This window comes from Denticeps clupeoides, unplaced genomic scaffold, assembly GCF_900700375.1.
Source record: "Denticeps clupeoides unplaced genomic scaffold, fDenClu1.1, whole genome shotgun sequence".
In the NCBI taxonomy this organism is placed as follows: domain Eukaryota; kingdom Metazoa; phylum Chordata; class Actinopteri; order Clupeiformes; family Denticipitidae; genus Denticeps; species Denticeps clupeoides.
Genome location: NW_021629976.1, coordinates 23,744 through 35,681, shown reverse-complemented (window position 1 = coordinate 35,681; position 11,938 = coordinate 23,744). Strand labels below are relative to the sequence as shown.

Below are 11,938 nucleotides of genomic sequence, written 5' to 3'. Positions count from 1 at the left end.
TACACAAGCTCTGCTTGAAAATCTTGAACTTTAAACCAAAGGGGCTTGAACACATATCAAAGAGTGAAAACTCCCGCTTTACTGTCAAATTATGATGGAGAAAAGGCAAAAAGTTGGAGTGGTAAGCTTTTATTTGCAATACAACAAATAAAGTGCACACCTTCTAGAGGCAATGCAATACTGGGTCGATGAATGGAGCGGATGGAGCAGGCCCTATTGCCGACTCCCTGTTCTAAAAATCCGCTTAATATGACATATCAGATATTAAACTGACATCAGGGTGCGTAGCACCTGAAGGCCGAGGGCTGGAAAACCCCACCTAATCGATTCAGCTCCAAGCCTGTGAATGATCGTTGTAGAGCACACACAGACAAAGAAACCTGAAGAGAAGTTAAAAAAAAAAAAAAAAAAAAAAAAAAAAAAAAAAAGAAAAAAGGCGGGAAAACATATCAAAGAAAGAAAATACCCCTTAACTTACTTTAAAAAAAGGTAACAAAGTGATGTAAATACTTTCATTTTAAAAGTTTTCAATAGTTACAGCTTACTGCACCTGGCATTCCTACGTAGTCTCCCATCCAAGTACTAACCAGGCCCAGGCCTTCTTAGCTTCTGAGATCAGACAAGATTGGGCATTCTTCAGCTGGTTTGTCCGTACACAAACTCTGCTTGAAAATCTTGAACTTTAAACCAAAGGGGCTTAAAAACATATCAAAGAGTGAAAACTCCCGCTTACTGTCAAATTATGATGGAGAAAAGGCAAAAAAGTTAACAAAGCCATGTAAATACTTTTATTTTAAAAGTTTTTCAATAGTTAAAGCTTACAGCACCTGGTATTCCCAGGTAGTCTCCCATCCAAGTACTAACCAGGCCCAAGCCTTCTTAGCTTCTGAGATAAGACAAGATTGGGCATTCTTCAGCTGGTTTGTCCGTACACAAACTCTGCTTGAAAATCTTGAACTTTAAACCAAAGGGGCTTAAACACATATCAAAGAGTGAAAACTCCCGCTTTACTGTCAAATTATGATGGAGAAAAGGCAAAAAAGCTAACAAAGCCATGTAAATACTTTCATTTTAAAAGTTTTTCAATAGTTAAAGCTTACAGCACCTGGTATTCCCAGGTAGTCTCCCATCCAAGTACTAACCAGGCCCAAGCCTTCTTAGCTTCTGAGATCAGACAAGATTGGGCATTCTTCAGCTGGTTTGTCCGTACACAAACTCTGCTTGAAAATCTTGAACTTTAAACCAAAGGGGCTTGAACACATATCAAAGAGTGAAAACTCCCGCTTTACTGTCAAATTATGATGGAGAAAAGGCAAAAAGTTGGAGTGGTAAGCTTTTATTTGCAATACAACAAATAAAGTGCACACCTTCTAGAGGCAATGCAATACTGGGTCGATGAATGGAGCGGATGGAGCAGGCCCTATTGCCGACTCCCTGTTCTAAAAATCCGCTTAATATGACATATCAGATATTAAACTGACATCAGGGTGCGTAGCACCTGAAGGCCGAGGGCTGGAAAACCCCACCTAATCGATTCAGCTCCAAGCCTGTGAATGATCGTTGTAGAGCACACACAGACAAAGAAACCTGAAGAGAAGTTAAAAAAAAAAAAAAAAAAAAAAAAAAAAAGAAAAAAGGCGGGAAAACATATCAAAGAAAGAAAATACCCCTTAACTTACTTTAAAAAAAGGTAACAAAGTGATGTAAATACTTTCATTTTAAAAGTTTTCAATAGTTAAAGCTTACTGCACCTGGCATTCCTACGTAGTCTCCCATCCAAGTACTAACCAGGCCCAGGCCTTCTTAGCTTCTGAGATCAGACAAGATTGGGCATTCTTCAGCTGGTTGTCCTGTACAGCAAACTCTGCTTGAAAATCTTGAACTTTAAACCAAAGGGGCTTGAAAAACATTATCAAGAGTGCGAAAACTCCCGCTTTACTGTCAAATTATGATGGAGAAAAGGCAAAAAAGCTAACAAAGCCATGTAAATACTTTTATTTTAAAAGTTTTTCAATAGTTAAAGCTTACAGCACCTGGTATTCCCAGGTAGTCTCCCATCCAAGTACTAACCAGGCCCAAGCCTTCTTAGCTTCTGAGATAAGACAAGATTGGGCATTCTTCAGCTGGTTTGTCCGTACACAAACTCTGCTTGAAAATCTTGAACTTTAAACCAAAGGGGCTTAAACACATATCAAAGAGTGAAAACTCCCGCTTTACTGTCAAATTATGATGGAGAAAAGGCAAAAAAGCTAACAAAGCCATGTAAATACTTTCATTTTAAAAGTTTTTCAATAGTTAAAGCTTACAGCACCTGGTATTCCCAGGTAGTCTCCCATCCAAGTACTAACCAGGCCCAAGCCTTCTTAGCTTCTGAGATCAGACAAGATTGGGCATTCTTCAGCTGGTTTGTCCGTACACAAACTCTGCTTGAAAATCTTGAACTTTAAACCAAAGGGGCTTGAACACATATCAAAGAGTGAAAACTCCCGCTTTACTGTCAAATTATGATGGAGAAAAGGCAAAAAGTTGGAGTGGTAAGCTTTTATTTGCAATACAACAAATAAAGTGCACACCTTCTAGAGGCAATGCAATACTGGGTCGATGAATGGAGCGGATGGAGCAGGCCCTATTGCCGACTCCCTGTTCTAAAAATCCGCTTAATATGACATATCAGATATTAAACTGACATCAGGGTGCGTAGCACCTGAAGGCCGAGGGCTGGAAAACCCCACCTAATCGATTCAGCTCCAAGCCTGTGAATGATCGTTGTAGAGCACACACAGACAAAGAAACCTGAAGAGAAGTTAAAAAAAAAAAAAAAAAAAAAAAAAAAAGAAAAAAGGCGGGAAAACATATCAAAGAAAGAAAATACCCCTTAACTTACTTTAAAAAAAGGTAACAAAGTGATGTAAATACTTTCATTTTAAAAGTTTTCAATAGTTAAAGCTTACTGCACCTGGCATTCCTACGTAGTCTCCCATCCAAGTACTAACCAGGCCCAGGCCTTCTTAGCTTCTGAGATCAGACAAGATTGGGCAATCTTCAGCTGGCATTGTCTGTAAGCAAACTCTGCTTGAAAATCTTGGACTTTAAACCAAAGGGCTTTAAAAACATATCAAAGAGCGAAAACTCCCGCTTTACTGTCAAATTATGATGGAGAAAAGGCAAAAAAGCTAACAAAGCCATGTAAATACTTTTATTTTAAAAGTTTTTCAATAGTTAAAGCTTACAGCACCTGGTATTCCCAGGTAGTCTCCCATCCAAGTACTAACCAGGCCCAAGCCTTCTTAGCTTCTGAGATAAGACAAGATTGGGCATTCTTCAGCTGGTTTGTCCGTACACAAACTCTGCTTGAAAATCTTGAACTTTAAACCAAAGGGGCTTAAACACATATCAAAGAGTGAAAACTCCCGCTTTACTGTCAAATTATGATGGAGAAAAGGCAAAAAAGCTAACAAAGCCATGTAAATACTTTCATTTTAAAAGTTTTTCAATAGTTAAAGCTTACAGCACCTGGTATTCCCAGGTAGTCTCCCATCCAAGTACTAACCAGGCCCAAGCCTTCTTAGCTTCTGAGATCAGACAAGATTGGGCATTCTTCAGCTGGTTTGTCCGTACACAAACTCTGCTTGAAAATCTTGAACTTTAAACCAAAGGGGCTTGAACACATATCAAAGAGTGAAAACTCCCGCTTTACTGTCAAATTATGATGGAGAAAAGGCAAAAAGTTGGAGTGGTAAGCTTTTATTTGCAATACAACAAATAAAGTGCACACCTTCTAGAGGCAATGCAATACTGGGTCGATGAATGGAGCGGATGGAGCAGGCCCTATTGCCGACTCCCTGTTCTAAAAATCCGCTTAATATGACATATCAGATATTAAACTGACATCAGGGTGCGTAGCACCTGAAGGCCGAGGGCTGGAAAACCCCACCTAATCGATTCAGCTCCAAGCCTGTGAATGATCGTTGTAGAGCACACACAGACAAAGAAACCTGAAGAGAAGTTAAAAAAAAAAAAAAAAAAAAAAAAAAAAAAAGAAAAAAGGCGGGAAAACATATCAAAGAAAGAAAATACCCCTTAACTTACTTTAAAAAAAGGTAACAAAGTGATGTAAATACTTTCATTTTAAAAGTTTTCAATAGTTAAAGCTTACTGCACCTGGCATTCCTACGTAGTCTCCCATCCAAGTACTAACCAGGCCCAGGCCTTCTTAGCTTCTGAGATCAGACAAGATTGGGCATTCTTCAGCTGGCATTCCTGTAAGCAAACTCTGCTTGAAAATCTTGGACTTTAAACAAAAGGGCTTTGAAAACATTATAAAGTGCGAAAACTCCCGCTTTACTGTCAAATTATGATGGAGAAAAGGCAAAAAAGCTAACAAAGCCATGTAAATACTTTATTTTAAAAGTTTTTCAATAGTTAAAGCTTACAGCACCTGGTATTCCCAGGTAGTCTCCCATCCAAGTACTAACCAGGCCCAAGCCTTCTTAGCTTCTGAGATAAGACAAGATTGGGCATTCTTCAGCTGGTTTGTCCGTACACAAACTCTGCTTGAAAATCTTGAACTTTAAACCAAAGGGGCTTGAACACATATCAAAGAGTGAAAACTCCCGCTTTACTGTCAAATTATGATGGAGAAAAGGCAAAAAGTTGGAGTGGTAAGCTTTTATTTGCAATACAACAAATAAAGTGCACACCTTCTAGAGGCAATGCAATACTGGGTCGATGAATGGAGCGGATGGAGCAGGCCCTATTGCCGACTCCCTGTTCTAAAAATCCGCTTAATATGACATATCAGATATTAAACTGACATCAGGGTGCGTAGCACCTGAAGGCCGAGGGCTGGAAAACCCCACCTAATCGATTCAGCTCCAAGCCTGTGAATGATCGTTGTAGAGCACACACAGACAAAGAAACCTGAAGAGAAGTTTAAAAAAAAAAAAAAAAAAAAAAGAAAAAAGGCGGGAAAACATATCAAAGAAAGAAAATACCCCTTAACTTACTTTAAAAAAAGGTAACAAAGTGATGTAAATACTTTCATTTTAAAAGTTTTCAATAGTTAAAGCTTACTGCACCTGGCATTCCTACGTAGTCTCCCATCCAAGTACTAACCAGGCCCAGGCCTTCTTAGCTTCTGAGATCAGACAAGATTGGGCAATCTTCAGCTGGCATTGTCTGTAAGCAAACTCTGCTTGAAAATCTTGGACTTTAAACAAAAGGGCTTTGAAAACATTATAAAGTGCGAAAACTCCCGCTTTACTGTCAAATTATGATGGAGAAAAGGCAAAAAAGCTAACAAAGCCATGTAAATACTTTTATTTTAAAAGTTTTTCAATAGTTAAAGCTTACAGCACCTGGTATTCCCAGGTAGTCTCCCATCCAAGTACTAACCAGGCCCAAGCCTTCTTAGCTTCTGAGATAAGACAAGATTGGGCATTCTTCAGCTGGTTTGTCCGTACACAAACTCTGCTTGAAAATCTTGAACTTTAAACCAAAGGGGCTTAAACACATATCAAAGAGTGAAAACTCCCGCTTTACTGTCAAATTATGATGGAGAAAAGGCAAAAAAGCTAACAAAGCCATGTAAATACTTTCATTTTAAAAGTTTTTCAATAGTTAAAGCTTACAGCACCTGGTATTCCCAGGTAGTCTCCCATCCAAGTACTAACCAGGCCCAAGCCTTCTTAGCTTCTGAGATCAGACAAGATTGGGCATTCTTCAGCTGGTTTGTCCGTACACAAACTCTGCTTGAAAATCTTGAACTTTAAACCAAAGGGGCTTGAACACATATCAAAGAGTGAAAACTCCCGCTTTACTGTCAAATTATGATGGAGAAAAGGCAAAAAGTTGGAGTGGTAAGCTTTTATTTGCAATACAACAAATAAAGTGCACACCTTCTAGAGGCAATGCAATACTGGGTCGATGAATGGAGCGGATGGAGCAGGCCCTATTGCCGACTCCCTGTTCTAAAAATCCGCTTAATATGACATATCAGATATTAAACTGACATCAGGGTGCGTAGCACCTGAAGGCCGAGGGCTGGAAAACCCCACCTAATCGATTCAGCTCCAAGCCTGTGAATGATCGTTGTAGAGCACACACAGACAAAGAAACCTGAAGAGAAGTTAAAAAAAAAAAAAAAAAAAAAAAAAAAAAAAAAAAAAGAAAAAAGGCGGGAAAACATATCAAAGAAAGAAAATACCCCTTAACTTACTTTAAAAAAAGGTAACAAAGTGATGTAAATACTTTCATTTTAAAAGTTTTCAATAGTTACAGCTTACTGCACCTGGCATTCCTACGTAGTCTCCCATCCAAGTACTAACCAGGCCCAGGCCTTCTTAGCTTCTGAGATCAGACAAGATTGGGCATTCTTCAGCTGGTTTGTCCGTACACAAACTCTGCTTGAAAATCTTGAACTTTAAACCAAAGGGGCTTAAAAACATATCAAAGAGTGAAAACTCCCGCTTTACTGTCAAATTATGATGGAGAAAAGGCAAAAAAGTTAACAAAGCCATGTAAATACTTTTATTTTAAAAGTTTTTCAATAGTTAAAGCTTACAGCACCTGGTATTCCCAGGTAGTCTCCCATCCAAGTACTAACCAGGCCCAAGCCTTCTTAGCTTCTGAGATCAGACAAGATTGGGCATTCTTCAGCTGGTTTGTCCGTACACAAACTCTGCTTGAAAATCTTGAACTTTAAACCAAAGGGGCTTGAACACATATCAAAGAGTGAAAACTCCCGCTTTACTGTCAAATTATGATGGAGAAAAGGCAAAAAGTTGGAGTGGTAAGCTTTTATTTGCAATACAACAAATAAAGTGCACACCTTCTAGAGGCAATGCAATACTGGGTCGATGAATGGAGCGGATGGAGCAGGCCCTATTGCCGACTCCCTGTTCTAAAAATCCGCTTAATATGACATATCAGATATTAAACTGGACATCAGGGTGCGTAGCACCTGAAGGCCGAGGGCTGGAAAATCCCCACCTAATCGATTCAGCTCCAAGCCTGTGAATGATCGTTGTAGAGCACACACAGACAAAGAAACCTGAAGAGAAGTTAAAAAAAAAAAAAAAAAAAAAGAAAAAAGGCGGGAAAACATATCAAAGAAAGAAAATACCCCTTAACTTACTTTAAAAAAAGGTAACAAAGTGATGTAAATACTTTCATTTTAAAAGTTTTCAATAGTTAAAGCTTACTGCACCTGGCATTCCTACGTAGTCTCCCATCCAAGTACTAACCAGGCCCAGGCCTTCTTAGCTTCTGAGATCAGACAAGATTGGGCATTCTTCAGCTGGTTTGTCCGTACACAAACTCTGCTTGAAAATCTTGAACTTTAAACCAAAGGGGCTTGAAAACATATCAAAGAGTGAAAACTCCCGCTTTACTGTCAAATTATGATGGAGAAAAGGCAAAAAAGCTAACAAAGCCATGTAAATACTTTATTTTAAAAGTTTTTCAATAGTTAAAGCTTACAGCACCTGGTATTCCCAGGTAGTCTCCCATCCAAGTACTAACCAGGCCCAAGCCTTCTTAGCTTCTGAGATAAGACAAGATTGGGCATTCTTCAGCTGGTTTGTCCGTACACAAACTCTGCTTGAAAATCTTGAACTTTAAACCAAAGGGGCTTAAACACATATCAAAGAGTGAAAACTCCCGCTTTACTGTCAAATTATGATGGAGAAAAGGCAAAAAAGCTAACAAAGCCATGTAAATACTTTCATTTTAAAAGTTTTTCAATAGTTAAAGCTTACAGCACCTGGTATTCCCAGGTAGTCTCCCATCCAAGTACTAACCAGGCCCAAGCCTTCTTAGCTTCTGAGATCAGACAAGATTGGGCATTCTTCAGCTGGTTTGTCCGTACACAAACTCTGCTTGAAAATCTTGAACTTTAAACCAAAGGGGCTTGAACACATATCAAAGAGTGAAAACTCCCGCTTTACTGTCAAATTATGATGGAGAAAAGGCAAAAAGTTGGAGTGGTAAGCTTTTATTTGCAATACAACAAATAAAGTGCACACCTTCTAGAGGCAATGCAATACTGGGTCGATGAATGGAGCGGATGGAGCAGGCCCTATTGCCGACTCCCTGTTCTAAAAATCCGCTTAATATGACATATCAGATATTAAACTGACATCAGGGTGCGTAGCACCTGAAGGCCGAGGGCTGGAAAACCCCACCTAATCGATTCAGCTCCAAGCCTGTGAATGATCGTTGTAGAGCACACACAGACAAAGAAACCTGAAGAGAAGTTAAAAAAAAAAAAAAAAAAAAAAAAAAGAAAAAAGGCGGGAAAACATATCAAAGAAAGAAAATACCCCTTAACTTACTTTAAAAAAAGGTAACAAAGTGATGTAAATACTTTCATTTTAAAAGTTTTCAATAGTTAAAGCTTACTGCACCTGGCATTCCTACGTAGTCTCCCATCCAAGTACTAACCAGGCCCAGGCCTTCTTAGCTTCTGAGATCAGACAAGATTGGGCAATCTTCAGCTGGCATGTCTGTAAGCAAACTCTGCTTGAAAATCTTGGACTTTAAACAAAAGGGCTTTGAAAACATTATAAAGTGCGAAAACTCCCGCTTTACTGTCAAATTATGATGGAGAAAAGGCAAAAAAGCTAACAAAGCCATGTAAATACTTTTATTTTAAAAGTTTTTCAATAGTTAAAGCTTACAGCACCTGGTATTCCCAGGTAGTCTCCCATCCAAGTACTAACCAGGCCCAAGCCTTCTTAGCTTCTGAGATAAGACAAGATTGGGCATTCTTCAGCTGGTTTGTCCGTACACAAACTCTGCTTGAAAATCTTGAACTTTAAACCAAAGGGGCTTAAACACATATCAAAGAGTGAAAACTCCCGCTTTACTGTCAAATTATGATGGAGAAAAGGCAAAAAAGCTAACAAAGCCATGTAAATACTTTCATTTTAAAAGTTTTTCAATAGTTAAAGCTTACAGCACCTGGTATTCCCAGGTAGTCTCCCATCCAAGTACTAACCAGGCCCAAGCCTTCTTAGCTTCTGAGATCAGACAAGATTGGGCATTCTTCAGCTGGTTTGTCCGTACACAAACTCTGCTTGAAAATCTTGAACTTTAAACCAAAGGGGCTTGAACACATATCAAAGAGTGAAAACTCCCGCTTTACTGTCAAATTATGATGGAGAAAAGGCAAAAAGTTGGAGTGGTAAGCTTTTATTTGCAATACAACAAATAAAGTGCACACCTTCTAGAGGCAATGCAATACTGGGTCGATGAATGGAGCGGATGGAGCAGGCCCTATTGCCGACTCCCTGTTCTAAAAATCCGCTTAATATGACATATCAGATATTAAACTGACATCAGGGTGCGTAGCACCTGAAGGCCGAGGGCTGGAAAACCCCACCTAATCGATTCAGCTCCAAGCCTGTGAATGATCGTTGTAGAGCACACACAGACAAAGAAACCTGAAGAGAAGTTAAAAAAAAAAAAAAAAAAAAAAAGAAAAAAGGCGGGAAAACATATCAAAGAAAGAAAATACCCCTTAACTTACTTTAAAAAAAGGTAACAAAGTGATGTAAATACTTTCATTTTAAAAGTTTTCAATAGTTAAAGCTTACTGCACCTGGTATTCCCAGGTAGTCTCCCATCCAAGTACTAACCAGGCCCAAGCCTTCTTAGCTTCTGAGATCAGACAAGATTGGGCATTCTTCAGCTGGTTTGTCCGTACACAAACTCTGCTTGAAAATCTTGAACTTTAAACCAAAGGGCTTTGAAAACATATCAAAGAGTGAAAACTCCCGCTTTACTGTCAAATTATGATGGAGAAAAGGCAAAAAAGCTAACAAAGCCATGTAAATACTTTCATTTTAAAAGTTTTTCAATAGTTAAAGCTTACAGCACCTGGTATTCCCAGGTAGTCTCCCATCCAAGTACTAACCAGGCCCAAGCCTTCTTAGCTTCTGAGATCAGACAAGATTGGGCATTCTTCAGCTGGTTTGTCCGTACACAAACTCTGCTTGAAAATCTTGAACTTTAAACCAAAGGGGCTTGAACACATATCAAAGAGTGAAAACTCCCGCTTTACTGTCAAATTATGATGGAGAAAAGGCAAAAAGTTGGAGTGGTAAGCTTTTATTTGCAATACAACAAATAAAGTGCACACCTTCTAGAGGCAATGCAATACTGGGTCGATGAATGGAGCGGATGGAGCAGGCCCTATTGCCGACTCCCTGTTCTAAAAATCCGCTTAATATGACATATCAGATATTAAACTGACATCAGGGTGCGTAGCACCTGAAGGCCGAGGGCTGGAAAACCCCACCTAATCGATTCAGCTCCAAGCCTGTGAATGATCGTTGTAGAGCACACACAGACAAAGAAACCTGAAGAGAAGTTAAAAAAAAAAAAAAAAAAAGAAAAAAGGCGGGAAAACATATCAAAGAAAGAAAATACCCCTTAACTTACTTTAAAAAAAGGTAACAAAGTGATGTAAATACTTTCATTTTAAAAGTTTTCAATAGTTAAAGCTTACTGCACCTGGCATTCCTACGTAGTCTCCCATCCAAGTACTAACCAGGCCCAGGCCTTCTTAGCTTCTGAGATCAGACAAGATTGGGCAATCTTCAGCTGGCTTGTCTGTACACAAACTCTGCTTGAAAATCTTGGACTTTAAACCAAAGGGCTTTGAAAACATTATAAAGTGCGAAAACTCCCGCTTTACTGTCAAATTATGATGGAGAAAAGGCAAAAAAGCTAACAAAGCCATGTAAATACTTTTATTTTAAAAGTTTTTCAATAGTTAAAGCTTACAGCACCTGGTATTCCCAGGTAGTCTCCCATCCAAGTACTAACCAGGCCCAAGCCTTCTTAGCTTCTGAGATAAGACAAGATTGGGCATTCTTCAGCTGGTTTGTCCGTACACAAACTCTGCTTGAAAATCTTGAACTTTAAACCAAAGGGGCTTAAACACATATCAAAGAGTGAAAACTCCCGCTTTACTGTCAAATTATGATGGAGAAAAGGCAAAAAAGCTAACAAAGCCATGTAAATACTTTCATTTTAAAAGTTTTTCAATAGTTAAAGCTTACAGCACCTGGTATTCCCAGGTAGTCTCCCATCCAAGTACTAACCAGGCCCAAGCCTTCTTAGCTTCTGAGATCAGACAAGATTGGGCATTCTTCAGCTGGTTTGTCCGTACACAAACTCTGCTTGAAAATCTTGAACTTTAAACCAAAGGGGCTTGAACACATATCAAAGAGTGAAAACTCCCGCTTTACTGTCAAATTATGATGGAGAAAAGGCAAAACGTTGGAGTGGTAAGCTTTTATTTGCAATACAACAAATAAAGTGCACACCTTCTAGAGGCAATGCAATACTGGGTCGATGAATGGAGCGGATGGAGCAGGCCCTATTGCCGACTCCCTGTTCTAAAAATCCGCTTAATATGACATATCAGATATTAAACTGACATCAGGGTGCGTAGCACCTGAAGGCCGAGGGCTGGAAAACCCCACCTAATCGATTCAGCTCCAAGCCTGTGAATGATCGTTGTAGAGCACACACAGACAAAGAAACCTGAAGAGAAGTTAAAAAAAAAAAAAAAAAAAAAAAGAAAAAAGGCGGGAAAACATATCAAAGAAAGAAAATACCCCTTAACTTACTTTAAAAAAAGGTAACAAAGTGATGTAAATACTTTCATTTTAAAAGTTTTCAATAGTTAAAGCTTACTGCACCTGGCATTCCTACGTAGTCTCCCATCCAAGTACTAACCAGGCCCAGGCCTTCTTAGCTTCTGAGATCAGACAAGATTGGGCAATCTTCAGCTGGCATGTCTGTAAGCAAACTCTGCTTGAAAATCTTGGACTTTAAACAAAAGGGCTTTGAAAACATTATAAAGTGCGAAAACTCCCGCTTTACTGTCAAATTATGATGGAGAAAAGGCAAAAAAAGCTAACAAAGC

The 11,938-nt window shown here is 39.0% G+C and overlaps 9 pseudogenes; all 9 read right to left on the bottom strand.

The window, feature by feature from the left end:
- Nucleotides 1-1,093: 1,093 nt before the first annotated feature.
- Nucleotides 1,094-1,212, bottom strand: LOC114778770 (uncharacterized; annotated as a pseudogene).
- Nucleotides 1,213-2,299: 1,087 nt separating this feature from the next.
- LOC114778768 (uncharacterized) lies at nt 2,300-2,418 on the bottom strand (annotated as a pseudogene).
- Nucleotides 2,419-3,501: 1,083 nt separating this feature from the next.
- On the bottom strand, nt 3,502-3,620 carry LOC114778767 (uncharacterized; annotated as a pseudogene).
- A 2,003-nt stretch (nt 3,621-5,623) lies between these two features.
- Nucleotides 5,624-5,742, bottom strand: LOC114778766 (uncharacterized; annotated as a pseudogene).
- An 813-nt stretch (nt 5,743-6,555) lies between these two features.
- On the bottom strand, nt 6,556-6,674 carry LOC114778765 (uncharacterized; annotated as a pseudogene).
- Nucleotides 6,675-7,750: 1,076 nt separating this feature from the next.
- LOC114778764 (uncharacterized) lies at nt 7,751-7,869 on the bottom strand (annotated as a pseudogene).
- A 1,080-nt stretch (nt 7,870-8,949) lies between these two features.
- On the bottom strand, nt 8,950-9,068 carry LOC114778763 (uncharacterized; annotated as a pseudogene).
- Nucleotides 9,069-9,867: 799 nt separating this feature from the next.
- On the bottom strand, nt 9,868-9,986 carry LOC114778761 (uncharacterized; annotated as a pseudogene).
- Nucleotides 9,987-11,059: 1,073 nt separating this feature from the next.
- Nucleotides 11,060-11,178, bottom strand: LOC114778760 (uncharacterized; annotated as a pseudogene).
- Between the last annotated feature and the right edge of the window lie 760 nt (nt 11,179-11,938).